Source organism: Carassius gibelio, chromosome B18 (assembly GCF_023724105.1).
Source record: "Carassius gibelio isolate Cgi1373 ecotype wild population from Czech Republic chromosome B18, carGib1.2-hapl.c, whole genome shotgun sequence".
Taxonomy (NCBI): Eukaryota; Metazoa; Chordata; class Actinopteri; order Cypriniformes; family Cyprinidae; genus Carassius; species Carassius gibelio.
Genome location: NC_068413.1, coordinates 29,203,646 through 29,226,619, shown reverse-complemented (window position 1 = coordinate 29,226,619; position 22,974 = coordinate 29,203,646). Strand labels below are relative to the sequence as shown.

At 37.8% G+C, this 22,974-nt stretch overlaps 1 protein-coding gene across 1 annotated transcript in view; it reads left to right on the top strand.

The window, feature by feature from the left end:
* The window catches only part of LOC127977344 (extracellular calcium-sensing receptor), a 133,075-nt gene that overhangs the window by 73,688 nt on the left and 36,413 nt on the right, over nt 1–22,974 (top strand). The window lies entirely within an intron of this gene.

Genomic DNA, 22,974 nt, shown 5'->3' with positions numbered 1-22,974 from the left:
AGTTTGTCATTAGCGTTAACTCTGGAATAACCTACCTAACATTGTCCGGAAGGCAGACACACTCTTGCAGTTTAAATCTAGATTAAAGACCCAGTCTGTATACAGATCAGAGGGTCACTTGGATCCAGTATGTATCCAGACCAGATGGCGGATCAGTACCTAGAAAGGACCTCTACAGCCCTGAAAGACAGCAGAGACCAGGATGACTAGAGCACCGATACAGACAAAAAAATCACGAGCGCCAGTAGGCTTTTGCGTTGAGAGCGTTTGGAAGCTGTGACATTACCGTGAGGAAAAAACCATCATCCAAAACAAACCATGGCTAACAGTCAGATTCAGCCGTTTATTTATGATCCAGAATCAGATCCCGAGGCTGAAACTGAACGAGAGCAGCAGCAGCAACGACTCGCTCCGAGCGGGGCTTGTAACCCAGGTCTCCGGCATGGGAGGGGACGCACTAACAAGGAGGCAGAGATATTTTAAGCAGTTTTACTCACCGCCTGCGGTTCCAACACACGACCGTGACCCTTTTTCGTTGGGATTGCATCATCCTTAAGAAATAAACGATACGCAAATCCGGCGTCAAACTGGGCCTTGTTTGTAAAACAAGCATCTTCGAAATGCAGGGAACAAACACAAACATTTGCACAACTCCGTTGATGCTCTGTAAAAATAAACTCCGTCCACTGGTCCCTTAATGCTGTTTTTTCTTTGGTAATCTGTGCAGGGTTGTCTTGCCCTGGCAACCAAAAACACACTCCTTTTGTGACATTTTGCGACGCTCTCGCTCTGATCAGTGTGCTCAGCCTCTCAGTGCTCTGCTATACGGGAGCGTGCTCTTCCGGCAGATGTGCCCTTAGGACCCATATAAGGAAATTCCGCTCCATCTAACGTCACAGAGAGCCATCCTCTAAAAAAACTTTCCGAAACTTGTGGCAAACCGGAAGGAGTATTTTTGGAACAGAAATACTCCTTCAAACGTACAACTTAATTTTTGAAACTTTGTCCATGTTTAGCATGGAAATCCAACTCTTTAACAGTGTAAAAAACTCAGTATGCATGAAATAGCATTTCACCCCCCCTTTAAACTGAACAGAGATGACATCACTGAATTCAATGATAAACTGTCTTTAACTGTCATTTTGCATTATTGACACACTGTTTTCCCAATACTGTAGGTGTTGTTCAGTTGCTTTGACGCAATGTATTTTGTTTAAAGCACTATATAAATAAAGGTGACTTGACTTGACTCCTTGACCCTACCGAGGTTGTCTACTTTCTGATGTTGAATCACCATGAGGGGGGAGGTCCCTATAATAAGGGGCCACTCGCTCCCTAACGCACTCTCTAGCAATGTGTCCTGGTCTATGGTACCGCCTACACATAATCTGGCAACTGCGACCAGATGGAACACAAGATCCTTGCAACCATGTGATGCTTTGAGTGAGCAGCTCAAGCTGGTTCTGCTGTACCTTAAACATCTCTCTTAATTCACTCAATTCAGAGCATGGAAGTACACAACCAACCCCTGTATGTGTGCCTCCCCCTACTCCATACTGGAAGCCTTGAACTGACAGAACTGAATGGATGTGGCCCCTAGTGCTCCCCGGGGTCCCTTCTTGTTCTCATTGCATTCATTTTGCACTTCCAGCAGAGAGGGATTTGGCTGACGACGAATGTTAAATCTTGAAGAAGGCCGCTCTCACACTTTCAACAAATTGATCCTGCAATAAAGAGTCCGCATTTGGCAAACCACTGGGCGACTGCCGTTTAACCCGCTCTAGCAGACTCATGAGTGCTAGAGAAAACTCCAATAGGGTTTCTCCCTTATGTTTTCTCCTAGAAAAATAAAATGCTTCTTGTAATGCCACATAGGACTGGGAACACCCATACAATTTACGCAAAGCAAAAATTATCTTCTCCTGGTCTTCCTACTCTATCGCTGGGTGATAAAGAATTTCTTCCCGAGCTTCCCCTTACAAATGATCACAGAAAAAAAAGAAAACACAATCAGCGATGGGGGCTCTGCCTCATCAACCCAGCCATTTATACTTTACCATTAAATTTGGGACATCTACAGTGGTACAAACACAAACCTCCTCACAGGAACACCAGCATTTACAATGGGAGGGTCAATAGACAATGCTGGTGAGGCAGTAGACAGGTCAGGTCAGGGATCAGCAGCATCTGCAGCAACCCGATCTTGCCTCAACTTCTAATTTTCGTCCTGCAACTGTAACACTCAAAAATTATGTATTTCCTCTTCCATCTTTAAGAATTTAGTGACACTTACCAAAAAAAAGTAAGGCATTCCAGGGACACCACAGTCCTGTTTCAACGAGAAAAAAAGAAACACTACTTTCAACCGATACAAAAATAGATCCATGTCTCAGCCCAGTACATCAATGTGGGACCCTGCTGACTATACCAAAATGTGGTGCCCCAAAAGGATCTATTTTTCATGTTTGGTCATTTTGGACTACGACTAAAAGGTGGTGGATTCACAGAACCCACTAAACCTATAAATTCTATTAACACTGACTACACCACCCTGGAAATTTCACCCAGGGAAATAATGGTCCAATAAGGACACACAGGTTCGTAACTACAAGGATATAGTGGAGAGGTGAAAAGAAAAATACCAATACTTTATTTATAAAAATCTAAAACAGTTCCACACACACAGTTCATCACCAAAGAAAGGAGTCTGGCTTCAAAAACAAAAACAAACAAAACAAAACAAAACAAGGTAATCAAAATACATATCAATTGGCAGGGAGAAATAACAAACCCACCCAGATTCCTCTTCACTACACACTTCAACCATCCACCACAAGCACGCGTGCAGTCTGTAACGATCGTCAGCTAGAGTGCCCATGAACTCCAGTAGAGGGCACTCCACTCAGAACATTTGCATTTGGTTTCTGAACTCCATGTCCCATAATCCCGTATTTAGGGTTAATCACCACCAAGTGTTCCCCATTACATCTCCCCTATATTTACTCTGTTTGGACCCTCAGTGATTGTGAAGTCTTGTTTAAAATTTGAGTCCTATTTTTTTTAGACTAAATTTGAGACGATTGTTTTTTAAATAAATAAATAAAAACTGCAAGAAAACAGACAATGCTTCAGCAAAGGTGCTTAACAAGGTTTAATAAACATAGAAAAAGTTTTACTGACTTAAATATATAAAATATTTCACATTAAAAATATTTTAATTACTTCAACTATGCAACAACTCAGTTTTTAAATTGTCAAATTTAACATGTCATTTCATATAATGTAGTATACACTTTAATCCAGTGTGCCATAGTATATAGCTAAATGGTACATACAGCTCAGTACAAGAACACGGGATGGATTAAAGTTAAAACATAATGTAATATATACATAACTTTCCCTCACATGACAAAGACATGACTGAAATAAAACAAATAGACTACAAAACTCAGACCAATCATCTTAATAGCACAGCTGGCTAGTGTAGTGTCTAACTGAAAATAACTCCACAATAGCTACATCAAAACACACAAAAAGAATGTAATTCCCTGGAATCTGGGCTGCTGTCATTGACAAGATTATAAATAAAATAGTCGATAATGAGGCTTTTAATAAACATCACATTATGTGAAATTTAGTGTTCTCTTAACAGATTTAGCATTTTTAACACGCTTTCTCCCGCTATCATGGAGGAGTCCCACAACATGACAAAGAAAGCTGATCCAGATTGGTTCTCATGTGTGCATTCAAAAGTACTGATTGGCTCACACACACAGGCGTAACTATCGGTAAGCAGGGTAAGCGGTTGCTTACGGGCCCGGACCAATCAGGGGCCCGCCCGCGTTACTGGAAGAGTTTGATTGACAGCCGGGTCCCCCTATCGCATTTGACTACTTTTAGTTTGATCGCATTTAATTTTTTTGCGAATTGTTTTGAATAAATAATGACAACAGCATATTTGACTGAAAATTAAATAAATGTTTGAAACGAAAAATGATGAATTTTGTGTAATTTGTTTCTAATTGGAACTGGGGAATCCTCAGGTGAACATGGCATTGCGTGCAAAACAGTAAAAAACGTTGAACATGAGACAGACATTGAGTCGTCAAATTATAAACACAAAAGTGGCTTTCAAAAGCGCAAACGAAAAGATGAATTTGATCAATTAATAAATTACCAAAAATTGGAAGCTTCTTTAAAAAGATGACACAGGGGGAGATCGAGATTGAGATGGAGCAAGAGAGTGAAGTGAGTAAAGCACCTGAAGCGACTGTTGGTAGTAGCAGCTCCGTGGTTAATGCTAGCACCAGTGGATCAAGCAACATCGATGTAAAAGGTGAAAATGTTGTGGACAGAGTCGTCTCTCTGGACTTGCCATACTGTCAATTGAGAATGCCCGTGCGCGCAATCTGGACCTTAAGGATATGATCAATAACTTCGCACAGAGGAAAGCCCGGAAAATGCAGCTATAATGTAAGTGAGCATCTTTTTTATGTATTTGGACCTATGCCTATGTGTATATGGCAGTGACAGTAACAGTAACAATGTGTTATTATGGTGCACCTACATCAGCAGTTTTTTTTTTTTTTTTTTTTTTTTTTTTGGTGCGCGTAGCGTCATGACGTGTTGTAGTAGGGGGCCCGCCTTGATAAACCTGCTTAAGGGCCCGGTGTTGGCTCGTTACGCCACTGCTCACACAGATAGATACTTATAGATCTAAGTTAGAGTTTGACTTTGTAGACAGAAACTTTCAGAGAGAAAGTCAGATAGAACCTTAAAATCCAGGGTGAAAAATTATATTTCAATTAAAGCTCCAATATGGAGGAATTTTGTAATAAAATTTCCGAAAATAACTTGCACAGTGCGATATATTTCCTCCAGTTGTTTACTTACAATATCTCAAAAGTCTCCAAAGATTTTTTTTTTCAGAGAAATTCCGATTTTAAATAACTGGCCGTCCCGGAAAAGAAATGCTCTATACTTTGTTTCCGGTGTAGACCATGTGATGTTCCACCACACCCGTCAAATGTCATGGTCAAAATGCGGAAGTGGTGGTTATGTTATAGCCGCGCGTATGGTTTGGTTGTCGTTGTTATGGATCATGATTACTCTTTGGCGAGTATTGAAGTGCCAGTAAAACGTAAGCGTCCATATTCGGATACACACAGACTGTGTGACAAATGGAGGAATAAAACCAGGATAAATATCGGCCAGGCGTTTATGAGATGGAGAGAGCTGCGCGAAAATCTTGGACTTGACAGAGACTCTGCTCTCGCGAGTATATTGATAGACAGGTAAGCAAATCAATTATTTATTTTGTTATTGTACAAGTTACTTAAATATACAAATATAAAGTACTATGTTTTGTTTTGTTTTTCTCACAGACAGCAGCACTACAAAACTATGGTATTTTACAACATGATGCATTGTTGTAGATTAAACTACCCAACAGTGTATTAGTAGGCAACTTTAAATTTAATAACATTGAACATATTTAGAAATTAAACAAATTATTTTTCAGAACAATACTGTACATACCTTTACTTTTACTCTCAATACCTTAAGTATATTAGAGTATGCAAGATAATACTTCTACTTAAAGGATAGTTCAGCGAAAATGATAATTCTGTGATCCTTTGCTCACCCTTCATTTGTTCCAGGTTTGTCATTTTCCTTTTTGGGTAAACTATCCCTTCAGCTAAGGTTTTAAACATGACTGGTGGATTTAAGACAATATGGTATTGGTAGTTATTAAAAGAAGTTTACTTAAGTATCTCAATATTTCTTCTACTAATTACATTGTCCTGGAGCTAAACAATTTCTCTTTTCCTTCTTTCCCTAAATCAGACTAGACCCCTGTGCACGATAGAGCTGAATGTGGCAGTGCTGGACAGGTGTTTAATGGTTTTGGCCCTGACAATGGTGCTGGAACTTCTGAGAAGTGAAGGCCAACAATGAAGGGGTCCACAATCCAGACCCTGGTGTTTCTCTTATATCTGCTGCCAGTGGTACATCATAAAGATGGTCTACAGAGTGTTTGACATTCCACTGTCAATGCATTTTCCTCCAAGTCCCTGCTTCACCAAGAGATTCACCTCCTGAAGACCTCAGAACACATGGAAGCAGCGCTGGGCTCAAACTGATGTTGTTTTTCTGATTTTAAACCTAAATTATGCTGTAAAAAGTACTTTCAATTATAGAGCAATTTGTATTAATGTGTAAAAAAAATATTTACAGGATGAAAAAATAAAATAATGTTTTGAGAAAAAATGTATAAGCTGCATTAACAAATTAACAACATACGTAAGTACTTCTTTTATTTACACGTGAATATGCAAAAAAAAAAAAAAAAAAAAATATATATATATATATATATATATATATATATATATATATATATATATATACAAAATGTACTTATTTACAAACAAATTACACACAAAAAAATGAATAATGTATACAACTTGCTCCACAAAAATAAAACTACAGAAATTAGGTTGTTTCATCAACAATATGATATTTAAAAAAGATACTGAAAAACTGTAATGTACCCATTTTTTCCCCACTGTTTTCTCTTGACTAATGAAGAATATATTTTTTTAAGTATTCTCTCAAGAAGAGAAAGCTTGTGCTCCTCCCTCTCTCTTACTCTCTCTCTCTCTATCAAGTTTGAGCAGCTCCACTTGCTCCCTCACCTGTCCCAGGACACTTAGCAAATAAAGGATGCCTGTTAACAACAACAGCACAATGAATTTCAGCAAAAAATGGTCTATTAACTTTGTATTAAGTCTTTCCCCAGCAGGCTCACTTTCTCCAGAATAGTACTAAAATGAGAAAATGGAAACACTTGTAAAAAAAAAACCCCCCCCCCAAAAAAACCAAAGAGATCTTAACATTAGAAAATATGACACAGCAGGCCATGCATACAAAATACTGAAGTGCTAAAGTTTGGTTAAAACATTTGTAGACATCTCTTGCATGACAGCACTTCAAAAACACAACAAAGGGAAACACAATTGCCTTATACTATATATAATCTTGACTTGACTGTCTTATTGTTTGTGGGCTTTATGTAAAAAAAAAAAAAAAAAAAAAAAAAAATACACTGGCTTTTAACACGTTGGCTAGATATTTGGGTAAATGAAAACAATACTTACATTTCAATGTGAAGTCCCCCACAGAACTCTCACCTGCCTTGTTATTTGAATATAAACACCGTCGTTGTGCACGCACGTGATTCTGGGATATGGTAGGGTGCGAAGTGTCCATCAGATGTACACTTCGTTTTCATGGGAATTGAAGGGTGCATTTGAAGTCGCTTTCGAAATTCGTCAGCCTTCGTCGCGCCGAGGTGACGCATTCGCACTTCAAATGCGCACTTCCAAGTGCGCATTCTGACTTTGGGACAGTTTACGTTGTGGCGCTGTGACGCAATCACACTGCACATCCGCACTTCGGAGTCCACGCACTTCACTTTGGGACACCCTTCGTCGCGCTGCTGTGACGCATTCACACTTCAAATGTGCACTTCGGAGTCCATGCACTTCACTTTGGGACACAGCTATGGAGTCACCCGTTGTTTTCCATCACTCGGTTTTCTCGTGTTCCCTTGTGTTTTCTAGTTTCTTGTTTCCGGATTGATTTTGTGTTATGACGTGTGCCTGTTTTTGGATTATGATTTTTGGATTACCCATTAGGGATGGGCGATACCACATTTTTTCCATGTGATACGATACCGATACTTTTTGTTAACATTTTACCGATACCGATAATGCTTAGAATTTTAAAAGTGTATGTGATTTTTTTTTTAATAATGGTAATTTTAAAAGTATATATATATATATATATGTATATATATATATATATATATATATATATATATATATATATATATATATATATATATATATATATATATATATATATATATATATTACACTTAAAGGCAAATGACATACACATTCTGGCCATTTATAACTAATTTATTAGAAAAGCAAATTTAACAAATAAGATGTTTAAACAACCTTCTTACAAAAATTATTGATTAAGTAACTTAAATCTTAATTAAATCAACAAAAATACCAACAACATAAACTGTGCATATTTTTACTTATTTCTTCATTTTAAACAGACCATGTTTTCCTTATCTTCCTACATTTTTGTAATTTTTAGCAATGCTCAGAAAGATACTGTAAGGTCACTGCAACTGTTGATAAAGATTGCCTAATCTTTCAACTGTAGATTAGAATTTAACCAAAGCAACATGTTAACATTTTTTCGTTTCAGCCTATTTCGCCTAATTATCTCTCCTGCCTTAGAAAAAAGCCTCTCTGCTGGAACGGAGGTTGTGACAATTCCAAGGTATATTTTTTGCCAGTTTGCTGAGCAGTGAAAATGTGTTATCATTTCTTTTCCACCATAGCAAAGGGTCTTCATTTCCTGGGATCACCTTTTCTTCCATGTATCTGCGCATTTCAATGTATGCATCTGTGGTGGCTGTGCAGTTTCCCTGAAAAGCTAATATACGTGTGTCAAACTCCTGCCATAGTCCTCCCTTGCATGTAGAACAGTCGACACCTATCCTTTCAGTGTTTGCAGCAGGTGACTCTGGTGGCACTGTCAAGAATATTCCCATGCTGGTTGATGCAGAGGGTTCACTGGTTGTTGCCTGTCGGCCCAGGGCTTGCATCTCACTGATTAGCCTTGATTTAATGACTTCCACATTTCCTTTATCACAAAACAAAATGTTTTTGAACCTAATGTCCAAAAAGGTACTGGCAGCCAGACTATGATTATGCTCAATGGCTGTCGTCCCGGGTACAATACCCCCGATGAGATATGCCGAGGAAAACTAATAGCGCAATAATGGAGGAGGAATTGGAAAACATAAAAATCTCTCTGAACACCTTGACAGCTGAGATGCAAAAAATTTCAATGCAACAAACGACCATAATGGAATTGATGCTTGAAGTGAAAGAATTAAAAAAACAAAACGAAGAAAAAAACCAAAAAATAATTACCCTGGAAAACCGACTGGCGGATTTGGAGCAATACACCCGAATTAATGACCTCATCATATCGGGTCTGGTTGTCAAGCCGCGCTCCTATGCCAGAGCAGTAGCGTCAGGTGGAGGCGAACCAATGGACCAAGACTTGGAGTCAGTGGAGCAACAATTGGTACAGTTCATGAACAGCAAAGGGATTGTCTTGGACAGTAAGGATATTGAGGCATCAGAGACATGGATAAATGAAAACAAATATGGGAATTTTAAACTTGATGACTAACAAATGTACAATCAGAACAGACACCATAAATCTGGTGGGGGGGTTGCACTTTATGTGCAAAATGAATTGAAAGATCAGAAGGTTGATTGTATGACTATGGAAATAGATCATGTGTTTGAATGTGTCACGGTTGAGATAATTTCTGATAAAATGAAAAAAAAAAATGCTTATATCCTGTATTTACAAAGCTCCGGGTGCAGACATGGAAGTGTTTATTGATCACATGGAAAGATTATTTATAAATAGGAATCATAAAGATCTAATTATATGTTGGGATTTCAACATAGATTTATTAAAAGCAAAATTGCATAGACCCACTGGAAAATTCATAGATACTATGTACAGTCTTTCTTTATATCCAACAATTACGCGCCCCACAAGGATTACTGCACACTGCGCTACCTTAATCGATAACATATTCACAAATATTCAGAATACTAACATATCAAGTGGATTGCTGGTTAATGATGTCAGCGATCACTTACCAATTTTTATATCCTTTGAAAAAAGAATAAAAACCAAAAAGATGAGTAAAACAATAACAAAGAAAATTAGACTAAGATCTGAACAGTCAATAAATACTCTTAACCAAAGCCTGTCCAAACAAAATTGGGATGATGTTCTTGGAGAAAATGATGTAAACAAAGCATATTATAATTTTGTTAATACATTTAATAACTTATATGATCAACACTGCCCTGTAAAAACATATACATATACGCAGATGAATAAAACAAGTCCATGGATGACAAAGGGATTGTTAAATGTGTGTAAAAAAAATACCTTATATAAAAATGTTATACGGAAAAGGACGAAAGAGTCGGAAGTAAAATATAAAAAGTACAAAAATAAATGAATAAGTATTATAAAAACTTGTAAGAAACTGTACTACAGAAATCTGATTGAGAAAAATACAAATAATATGAAAAGTCTTTGGGGAGTATTAAATAATGTAATTAATAAAGATTATAAATATGCCATGTTTCCCGATTACATGATAAAAAAATGACCAAAAAGTAACAAATATGGATAAACTTGTTAACGCATTTAATGATTTTTTTGTTAACATCGGCCCAGAACTTGCATCAAAGATTGCCACCTCAGATTATAATTATGCTGGCTGCACAAATAAAATTGCACACTCAATGTTTTTGACTGCAACAAATGAGAATGAAATCATCAAGATAGTTAATGATTGTAAAAATAAAAAGTCTACAGATTGGAATGACCTTGATATGGCCATAATTAAGAAAGTAATATGTAATATAGCAACACCTCTAACCTATATCTGCAACACATCTTTTCTAAATGGAGAAGTTCCTCAGCTCATGAAATTCGCAAAGGTCATTCCAATTTACAAAAACGGGGATAGTCATCAGTTCACAAACTATCTACCTATTTATATACTTTCTCACTTATCAAAAATATTGGAGAAACTTTTTGTTGCACGCCTGAATGGCTTTATTAGCAGCCATAGTTTACTACACGATAGTCAATACGGTGGGTATATTAATTAATCTCCAAAAAGCGTTCGATACTATAGACCATGAAATACTTTTACAGAAACTACAACAAAATGGGATAAGAGGTCTTGCATATAACTGGGTGAAGTCTTACTTAACTGATAGACAGCAATTTGTACAGGTAGGTGAGCAAAGGTCAAGATGTAGGAGCATTACTTGTGGAGTCCCCCAGGGTTTGGTACTGGGACCAATATTTTTCCTGTTGTACATTAATGATCTGTGCTATGTATCGTCTAAACTTAAATTTATATTATTTGCTGACGACAACACAATCTTATACTCAGGCAAAAATCTTCAGCTAATTGTGAATGAGATCACAGTGGAGTTAGAAAAACGTAAAAAATGGTTCAATCAAAACAAATTATCATTAAATATAATGAAAACAAAAGTGATGTTATTTTGTAAACGTAAGGAGGATGTACAGTTTCAAATCAAAATTAACAAAGTTGAAATAGAAAGAGTAAAAGAGTATAAATTCTTAGGAGTGATTCTTAGACACAATATTAGCTGGAGACCACAAATAAACAGCATACGTACTAAATTAGCAAAAAATATTGCTATTATTGGCAAGTGTAGATATCTATTGGACCAACAAGCTCTCCTTATCTTGTACTATTCGCTTATACTACCTTACCTCAGTTACTGCACGGAGATTTGGGGAAATACCTACAGTAGCCATCTAGAGAATGTATTTAAACTACAAAAAAAAAGCTATTAGGATAGTGCACAACGTTGATTTCAGAGACCATACCAACACACCATTTATAAAATCTAACCTTCTAAAACTTGAAGATTTAATAAAACTAAAAGTGCTTTTAATTGTATTTAAAGCTAGAGCTAACCAACTTCCTAGCAACATCCAACATTTATTCACCAACAGAGAAGGCGGATATAATTTGAGCGGAACGCATAATTTTAAGGTGCAGTGTGTTCGTATTACCCTTAGGAGCCAATGTGTCACTCGAAGAGGTGTGAACTTATGGAATGACTTAAAGGATGAATTAAAAAGTGCTGTAAATGTTCATCAATTCAAAAAACAATTTAAGATAAGTATCCTAAGGCAATATGTCAAAAGTAATCACTAAGCAGGATTTCTGTCACTATCTATTAGTGTTTCTGTTTCTACACAATAGTGTTAGTAATGTGATACTATTGAATCTAATACTTGAATTATAGAACTGATAAAAATTATAATGAACATATGGTTAACCAAAAATTACTATAATAATAATAATAATAATAATTGAAAGAAGTGAATAATGTGGAGACTGGTCATGTCAGTTGTGCCAGTTATGATTGTTTTTTGCTAACAGTGGGTGTACATTTTCTAGTAGTATACAGGATTCTGTATTAATGTTATCCTTCTCGACATAATGCCTTATGGAAGATACTTATTAATGTAGATGTAGTCATGCTGCTTGTAGAATAGATGTATCCTGTAACTCAAACACAGTTTGTACAGTTATCCATATACGCTTGTGACAGTATACATTGGATGTGGAATGTAGCTACAAGCTCTAACCATTTCAAATGCTGCAATTTGTAACGTCCAAATTATTGATAGTATGGTTGGAAAGTAACTCATAAGCAGGTGTACGCTCGTGGTGATGTGTGCCTGGGTATGAAAATTATATACTTGAATTTTGCACATTTTATGGTAACCTTATCAATGTAATATATATTGTTAAATGCAGTGTTATTTATTGAGTTACAATTGGGAATACAAATGTGAAATCCATGGGTACTGAGAGTATTGTACATAGGGGTAGGCACATATAAGCTTTCTTGCTTCAGCCTACTCCTTTTGACTTTATGACTTCTGTAACAACCATGATTCTGAACAGCTCAAATAAACTAAACTAAACTAATGTTTTCAAACCGCCGTTTGCACTGCGTTGCAAGCTGTAAAGCCAAAGTGTTACCCTTCTGCCCGTCAGACATGGTTGCATTTTGGAGAAGAGAAACCAGAGGTATGACTTTTGAAATGATTACATACTGCTCTGATAAAACTTCCTTAGTGGCCTGTTCAAAGGGCCTTAGGGCTTCAATGGCTTGGCTGATACAGGACCATTCGTCATCATTCAAGCACATTGCGTTTCTCCCAATAAGGCAAAGTGCTGTATTAACAGCTTGTTTTTGCTCGATCAGTCTCTCCAGGATGTACAGTAGAACACCAAATTCCACCGGGTCTCTACTGCTTGAATGAGTTTGCACTCTGGGCAGTACCTTAAGCTTGTCAGATGCTTTGGTGCTATGGTGGAAGAAGCAAACAACAGCACTACACTTCTCAAGACTACCCTCGAGACTGCGCTCTACTCTCCCCGGCAACTCGCTCCAGGCCACCGCCCCGAGCGTCCATGGCGGCACACTCCTCGCCTGCTTGATGGCACCGTGGATTCACCACATCGGCGAGGGATCTTCAGCAGCGCGTCCCTCCCTCTCCTGGGTTTCGGCACCACTGTAATAATAAAATCTCCATAATCACCGGGAAGAAGGAGGTGGGAACCGGCACACAATCCAAATTACATTTTAATAATTCCAAATAAAAAGCAAAACATAAAATAAAACCCAGGCCTGGTCCTCTCTCGTCCTTCACTATCGTCGCTCCAGTTTTATATCCTTCCATCTCCTACGTGGGACTCGAGACCGGCGGTGGGTCGCAGGTGTTGCTGATTTCCCAATCATTCTGCCGGCCTCACTCCTTGTTCCCACGTCCCTCAGCCCCGCCCCACTCACCACACCACACTACTTGCAGATTATATGGAGGCTTTCAGTGTGGTTTTGACTTGCTCTTTGAGCTTTGGAATTTCACAAGAGATCAAGGATTTCCTGGCCGGAATATTGTATCGGGGACCAACGACCTTCATAAAATGATGGAAACCTGCATCCTCAACCATTGATACTGGTTGCAAGTCAGTAACAATAATTTTGGCTAGGCCCCTTTTGATGTTTCGCGCTCTTTGGGAATCATCTGAAAAGTATAAATTTTTTCCATTACACACAACACACCAGACACTCACACCCACATATATTATTTTATATATCAGCATGGCGAGGGAGGGGTCGCAAGATGATTTCCAGAAAAAAAAAAGAAAAAAAAAAGTTAGATATAGCTTATTTTATCAATAATTGTAACAAAATACTAAAAATAGTAGTTAAATTAAAAACAAAAACCATGCAAAAAAAGAGCTTCTCTTTATATCATACACACACTGTCCTGATTGGTCTGCACACACTGCTAAAAACATTTATTTATACAGAAATAATAAATATAATTAACTATTGATACTTTGCAGAAAATATCGACACCAAAATAGGAGCTTCTGAGTATTAATATTTCGATACTGCAGCATCAATGTGCACATCCCTATTACCCATTAAAACACTGCTATTGCATCTCTCGCTTCCTGTGTTCAATCGTTACAGAGGACCCAAATACAGAATAAGCAAGTGAAAAAAGTTTGACAAATTAGACAAGGCACAAAAGGAGGGATTAGCGTGAATGGTCCAGGCTATAGGGTAGGGCACACAACTCTAGAGCAGGCAGGTGGGAGGTGGTGACTGCGGAGAAGGGCCCTGGGTAACAGCCAAGTGGAGGACTGTAAAGGAAGAGGCAGCACTGGAGACCAAACCACAGCACCAGGAACTAAGGGGCACTTGGCTATAGAGGTGAAGCCACTCTTGTCCGACCTCCAGGCAGGAAGACCCAGTGGCCAGGGAGAAAGCAGGAGACAAGACAGTAACAAACAGAACTCACAAAACACCAGACAAGACTTAAGATAACAAGAGATAAAATTAATAATAATAACTAGAGCAAAAAAGGCAGACAGGAATAATATGACCTAGAAACAAATATATATATATATATATATATATATATATATATATATATATGTGTGTGTGTGTGTGTGTGTGTGTGTGTGTGTGTGTGTGTGTGTGTGTGTGATGTCTGTCCCCTAACTTCTGAAAAGATGGCTACGCCCCTGGATCCAACCTCCTCTTTTTTCTTTTTCCTAGATTTCCCCATCGTATTCTTCTTAATTCAACAACTTTTACATGTAATTGAATTCATTATAAGTTATTTCAAACACTCACAGCAGTTTCAAAACGCCAATAGAATCCAAGGCATTACATATATAGATATATGTATGTGTGTGTGATATATATATATATATATATATATATATATATATATATATATATATATATATATATATATAATCACCACACACACACCACACTCTACAACTAGACTAAAACAATCTTAACTAATTCATACCAAACCTTGACAGACAAAGAAAAATTATTTAGCAAAGACCAGTTAGAGAGGCAAGTAAACTCTAACTCACATACAAAATGAACCAGTAAACACATGAGAACAATGAACACAAAAAATAGGAAGGAAAGCACAAAAACACAAGGCGAGAACAATCAAGAAACGAGCACCAAACAAGGACTAAGCGAGGGGGCATGGTAATGTGAAACGAGGGGGCAGGACGAAAGGAGCATATGGCCAACATAAAAAAAGACAAAACCATGAGGTAATACACAGGACAAATCAAAGAAACACTAAACAAGGACAAAACAGGCACAGCTGCCAGGGCAGAACCCTGACTGTTCCCCCCTCCCAATTGACGCCTCCTGGCATCCAAACCAGGCAAACTAGTCCAGGGGGGTGCAGACATAGCAGGACCAAAGCAAATAGGAAGCACATGAGAGGGGGTGGGAGTAAGTCCAGGTGTAGCTTGACAGGGTAGAGCTAAAGGCAGCAGGCATAGTTGGAGTGCTGTAAAAACCTTGCCACAGAGAATATAGAGGATATAGAGGGGCCATAGGGATTTGGGTGGTGGCATAAGTAGAAGTACTGACCAGCTTGACAGGTGATGGATTGAGAGTGGTAGTGGAAGTGGATGGTTCTGGAGATTTAAATGTAGAAGCATGGTAGGGTACCCCCTCCTGAAGTTGAACTGGCTCTGAGGGCTCTTGGATTGAATCTGCCGCACACTTCGACAGCTTCTGGACAGAAGCGGACTCAGGGGCTAGAGCTGACATTGGAGCTTCTGGAACAGACTCGGGAAATGATTCTTGATGGCTGACAAATTGCCCCCCGGGGCTACAGGGATTGGAGCCTTCCCTGGACTAGACATTGGGGGCTGTAGTGGGCTCCGGGGCAGGAACAGACACTAGTACGAGCGTCGGGCTGCTCAAAACTGTAATCCAGGGTCATGACTGAAGCAGCAGACAACTTCAAATCTTCCGGGATAACTGCATGAGGGGTCTCCAGACTAAGGGCTCTAGCACTCCTGGCGTGGGCCCTCCTTTCCCTTCGACTCCCACATCTTGACTGATTTGACCAGACTTAACACAGGATTTTCAGGAATGGACTTGACTGGCTTTGTATGAACTAGAACGGACTTGACTGACACAGGAACAGGTGTTAATAGAAAAATGTATCTTGCAGCTGCCTAGACTCAGGCGTGTCTGTAAGGGGTTCAGCCGATTTAGAGGCTGGAACCAGCAGAGAGGACTTAATGGCAGATGCAGCAACTCTGGCCACCCTCATTCTTCTCAGTGTGAGTCAGAAGATGATTGTGGACTAGATTCGAAGAGGGAAAGTTGCTGCTGACATCTAATTATCTGCCAGTCTTTATGGGGATGCACATAATTAGCGAAGTCCCAGAAATCCAGAATTTTCAATTGCTCAATCTCCCATTGCAGTAAGAGATCATCCAGAGAGATATTAAAGGCCTCATTGAGGGCAGCAACAACATACTCCAGGCCACTGGCCATAGTCCAGAAGGACTGGGCAAAGCCCTTTACCTCCCTACCTTGCTGACAGAGGGATGCCACTGCTTGCTGAAGAGCCCTTCTCCCTTGAGCTGTAGCAGGAGGAACCACCCGGAAGCTCATACTGCTGGGTCCAATACTGGCTGGTTCATTCTTTCAAAGTTACTGAGGGAGAGGACCCAAATGCAGAATAAGAAAGGGAAAAAGTTTGACAAATTAGATAATGCTCAACAGGAGGGATAGGCATGAACGGTCCAGACAACAGGGTAGGGCACAAAACTGTAGAGCAGTCAGATGGGAGTGACTGCGGAGAAGGGCAATAGGTGACCAGGTGGAGGACTGTGAAGGAGGACCCAGGAAGACCCAGTGGCCAGGGATAAAGCAGGACAAGAATGCAAGACAGTAACAGACAGAACTCGCAAAACACCAAACAAGACTTAACAATAACAAGAGCCTAAATAAATAATAATAATAATAATAATAATAATAATAATAATAATAATAATAATAATATAAAAACTAGATAAAAAAAAAAAGGCAGACAGGAATACTATGACCTAGAAACAAAAGGGAAAAGAGGAGCTAGTACGATAACTAAAGCTGACAAAATGCTTTCAGAAGCTTTTTCAAAAGCTTTGTCAGGCCCATGGTCATACACAGGACAAACAAAGAAACACTTCACATTGACAAAACAGACACAGCTACTAGGCCAGAACCCTGACAACAAGTTCAAGGAAATTAAAAAGGAAAGCACCCTATTTGTTTTCTTTATTTTACAAAAAACACGTTTTCGAAAAATATATAAAAAAAAAGACAATAAAAAATTAACTTGATGGAGCTTCAACTCAAAACAAGTGGCAGCAACAAAGAAAACATAAATTGTTTTTAACTGCTTACAGCCATGGGTTTACACAACTAACAGATGTTTTGGCGCCTCTTAAGAGTTGGTTAGACTGATGGTAGATATATAATAATAATAAAATAAAAAACACAACTAGGACCATGATGCACACATTTCTAGGTGTATTATACAAGCAAACCAAAACACACAGCCACCACATACATAGCCTATATGTTAAATATCTATATGATTTACAGGTTTGTGTGTGTGTCTGCTCACTGCTCAAGTCCATTTACAGTAGAACACGACAGTGATTTCCCCCTTTTAGAAAGCAAAAATGCCCACTTCTTATATTGGGAATACTTGATCAGCTGATCTCATTATGCCACAGCGAATCCCAGGCAGATCACTGAGATATTATCGCAGGATAAAACAGGAACTTAACCACAAGAGAGGGGCATAAGAACTCAGGGTAATACTAACATAAAATCTACCCATATTATTGTATGTGGTTGCACTCATAGGCGGAGTTTCACTTTTATGCTTGGGGGGACACCCACTGGTAGACGAGCCACGAACACTTTTTTTTTTATTTGTTCTATATTTCATATATTTATATAATATGTATTCGACAGTAAAATACATAATAAATAAATAAATAAATAAATAAATAAAACATTTTTTCCAGAGGGTACGCACAGAGTTTTTTTTTTTTTTTTTTTTTTTTATATGGAGGACCAAATGATCAGTGAGAGCAGAACGAATGTGCCACACGTTTCAAACTCAACTAAATGGTAAAATACATATATCAAGAGCATGCTCACAGATGAAAACAGAGAACAAAACAGCATTGGATGAAGTGGATTAGAGCCCTGCAGGGTCCTCAAATATAGGCCCTAGCCAGTCTTTTTTCCCCATTTCCCCAAAACAGCTTATACTACTCTTTCAGCTATTAAAGTAGTTCAGTTTTGTATGTAATAAAAAAGTGAATATATTTAGTTTAGTTTTTTTAATAAATTTAATTTAGATAAATGTTTGGAGCATTTTTTTTGTTCCTTAAATGTAAGCGGCCAGCGGCAGACAGTGAATTGATCATAGCATATATGTTTAATCAATTTAACCTTCTCAAATCATCACATCTTATATATAAATCTATATTTATAACAGTGCAAGCATATTACAATGTTAGTTTAAATGTTTAATCTAGATAAATAGATAGCGCGATCAATAGTATTTTTTTTCTAGCAGTGGAAACAACTTAAAATACGCAGTCGTTTTTGCTCATAAAAGGTAAGAGTAATTCAAAATCATTTTAAACTATAAAGGGTTTAGTTTTATTTGTGTGCACTCACAATATCAACAAAACGTTGTGCTTTTATAAAATAAAGAAAACAAACGCTTTCAGCCGTCTCGGTCTTGAGTATTTCACAATGATTTTGTTTTTCCTTAGGTTCAATGATGAACCTAAACTTAGTGAATTGCCACACAGAAATGATAAAAAAAAATATATATAGAAAGCTTTAAATTACTTCTTTAAGATGAAATAATTCAAATTGAAAATAGAAACTTTTTCATTGTGTAATCCGTACATTTCTCTCTAAAGGCACATCCAATGAGATGGCGAGTCATTTTTTTTCATAACCATAACTGATGGATGTCAGAAAATCAAAAAATAAGGAAAAGCCTAAAACAGGCCCGATTATAATTTGCATTTTATTTAATAATTCTGTACAATAAAAAAAAAAAAAAAAAAAAAAAAAAACACACATATGGCATATGTAAAACTTTGTCCTGTAATTGTATAGAAAATTATAAAAAATATTTTTTTCTTCTGATTTTTATGTTGCTCTGTTCTGAATACCTTAAAATTTAAAGGACTTGCTGCAACACAATTTTGTCTGATATGTGAATTATTACACTATTTAAAAAAAAAAAAAAAAAATATATATATATATATATATATATATATATTATCCATTCAGCAAATGCTTTAAAAACAGCTTTAAAAACACTTTATTGCATTCCAATTTTAAATATTGTCATGAATTATTTGTATTCCCATTTGTAAAATAGCCAACAAATTAATTGTTGCGGGCTAACCCGATCTCATGATGAAATATAGCACGGTTTTCTGCTTCTATTTGGCGTAATATGCAGAAATTTACTTTGGCACGCAAAAGACTGATAAATTCATAATTAATGGCATGGCTGGTTCAGTCGACAGAAATGTGGGACACACGGGACTATAATAACTGCTGAAATGTTTGCAGGGCAAATCTCAGGTCAGTCTGAGCGCTCATGGTATGCACAGTCATCTTTAAGTTTCTAAAGAGTAATCGACGATGCGATTGCACATTTCACAAGATCCACTTCAGCTGTCACTAGCCAAGGGTGAATAAGCCTTGTGCATGTGCTTTAACTAAATACTGAATCACGCGCCACACTCAAGGCCATTGCTTCAAATCGCCTGTCCAATTCAGCCAGAAATGACTCAGTCCACCACATTTTTATTAGCGAGTTTATAAAGAAAACAACTAATATTTTTTAACTTGCTAAAGCTTGAAAATAACGAAAAGAGAGTCCTCCCATGTCCTCTCAAGTTAAGAACCATCCGTGACTCGGGAGGATATGGGACTTAAATAATTCATTTAACCCAAAACGTACTTATTCTAACCACTAAAATAAATGTTAGATTTTATTCATAGCTCAGACAAAATCATTATTGGCTCTCATCTGGGGGGGGGGGGGAGTGGGCAGTGGGCAGTGCCCCCCCTAGTCCACCCTAAACTCCGCCTATGGTTGCATACCATAGTTTTTACTTACCTATTAACCCTTTCTGTCAGGTTAGACTGTGGATTATAGCCGGTGGTTAATTGTTGTACAGAACTCTATGTCTTGCAGTGATCTGACAAAATACTAGATGTAAACTGGGGTACCCTTTTGGATACCAGATATTTAGGGATGCTGAACCGAGCAGTGATATGCGGGTCAATGTATAAACAACCCGCACCCGACCAATGTTTTCAACTAACCCATGCATGAATGAAATGACTGAACTGGTACATGTCGTTCGTGAACTAAATGAATGAGAGTATACTGGGTCAGTCGGCCATTTAGCATTTCAATCTCGAAAAGGGCAGTACTTTGCACTTACGCTCATTTAGTATTTAGCATACAGAACATAACTCCACGTTTAATCGCCGATTTTGAATGTGAATATTTAACATATGAACTGTCTGACCAAACAATTAAAATAATTATGCAAGAAAATCTCGTTCTTAGACTTTATTTATTGAATGCAATTATGCACACATTTTAATATGTGTTACATAAGACATTCTTTTTCGCTACTTGCTGTGGCGTATTTTGTGTAATATGAAGAAATGGTCACTGAACGAATCAGTGAATGAATCTGAACGAATCATTTTGGTGAATGAACTGAAAATGAACGAATCTCTTAGTAACAAAATTTCCACCACTAAGACTGAGCTTGTGCGTCGTCTTCGCACCAGTTATTCAGCCAATAAAGTGTAGGCCCATGTATTTCAAAACTGTGTCTAGTACTAAATAAATTAGCGACCCGAATATCATTACAGATATTTTTCGATGACTCATAACCGGGGGTAACCGCGGGTGACCGCAGGCACTCGCTCATTTTGGATCAACCCGCGTATCACTGCCAGTGGGTGAAAATTCTCTTCTCAAAGCATCTTTACTATTTTCCTGGTTTTGGCATCTCTCAGTGGGAACATTTCTGACCATTTTGAATGGTAGTCCACAATGAAAAGGAGATAATTGTTCTGTTTTTTACTTACAGGAAATGGTCCCATTAGTAGGGTGACCACCTGCTAATAAACCCAAGGGGGGACAAGGGGTATGTTTCTGAGGGACAATGTGGGACACTAACACATACCACCTTACATGGTTTGTTAATAATGCCCTATTCCCCTAAACATATGTAATTGCTGATGTATGCTCATGACAGAATTTACAAATGCACTTCCACTTTTTTACTTTATGACTTTTTTTACAATTTACTTTAGCTATTTAAAGGTGCTGTAGGGAACTTTTGTAAAAAAAATATGGGCTCCTCCCAGTGGTCCTATTGCCATTTGCAGAAACACTCCCGGTAAAAAATAACCACTCAGAGCTGCGGTCCGTAACTTTGTTTGTGTTCAAAATGTAGAAAAATGTATATAATAAGCGAGTACACCATGAATCCATTTTTCAAACCATGTTTTTAGCTTGTCCTGAATCACTAGGGTGCACCTATAATAAGTTTTTATATTCTGACTATTTTAGATTGCTTCGGGGATACCGCGGCGGAGTAACCCTGTACCTTTGTGATTCTTCATAGACATAAACAAAGAGAAGTAGTTCCGGCTACGATGTTCTTCCGCAAGACGCAAGCAGTTCTGTTAACCGCTAGAGCGTCAAAAGTTCCCTACCGCAGCTTTAATTTTATTTATTTTTCATTACAATTTATTCACTTTAAATAAATTATAATATAAAATTATAGTATTAAAATGAATTGTAGTTGCTCAACACCACAGGAACAGTAAAAAAAAAAAAAAACTCTAAACTAAACTCACAACTCCAGAGGTTCACGGAAAGAGAAAGGGGAGGAAGGATGATGAACTTGCATGTTAGTAAAGGCAGGCGCATGAAAAAAAAAAAAAAGTGTTTGAAACAGGACACACCTTTTCTTTTTTAATTGATGATGGCGGTGCCTCAGAGTCTCTTTCTCATCTCTTTCTCGCTTTGGAAAGCATGAATCTAAAAGTTCCTTCCCAGTGTGTCTGGTATGCACGTGTCTGCGCTGTCATGACAACAACGAAAAAGTTGTCAACAACCTAGTCAGCAGTTCAACTGAGGGGTGGGTGTGGCAACAGTAGCTTGCTGAACTGTCAAGTAATGTTCGTTTGGCTGCCTGGGGCTCGAGGATATAGAGCGACCAACTTTTTTTGAGCAAGCATTGATTATGCGTGACAGTCTCAATTTGTGGGACGCATGAACTGGGCTTCAAATGCTGTGTGCGGACACGCTACGCGGGACGGGTCACCCTACCCATTAGGTCCAGGCTTTGTAACATGCATGGTCTCCTGGTCAAAATAACCAGTACAAAATGTGAAGGATAAATAAAATAAAAAAAGATATGAATGAATGAATGAATTAATTAATTACAAAGACAAAATATGTGATTTATATGATATTTGTTAACACAACTGTGTATTTACAAATCACATGATGCACCTGTGGATCTTGTTTTGTGAATTAATTTGTGAGTCATGTTTTTTGGATATGTATTTATACTTATATTCCTGAGTCAGTTCTGTCTTTGTATAAATTTGCAGAAGTCTTTAATGTGATTTTTATATATCAGTCAGACACTTTTGGTGCATCATGCAGACCTGCCACAACTGTGATACAACTTCAAGGTCACCAGTTTTGCAGTGTAGTGGGATATTGACAACTAAGCAATGGTTGCTTTAAATCTGTTTTGGTGAAATATTTTCTGTATTTTAATGGAAAACGATT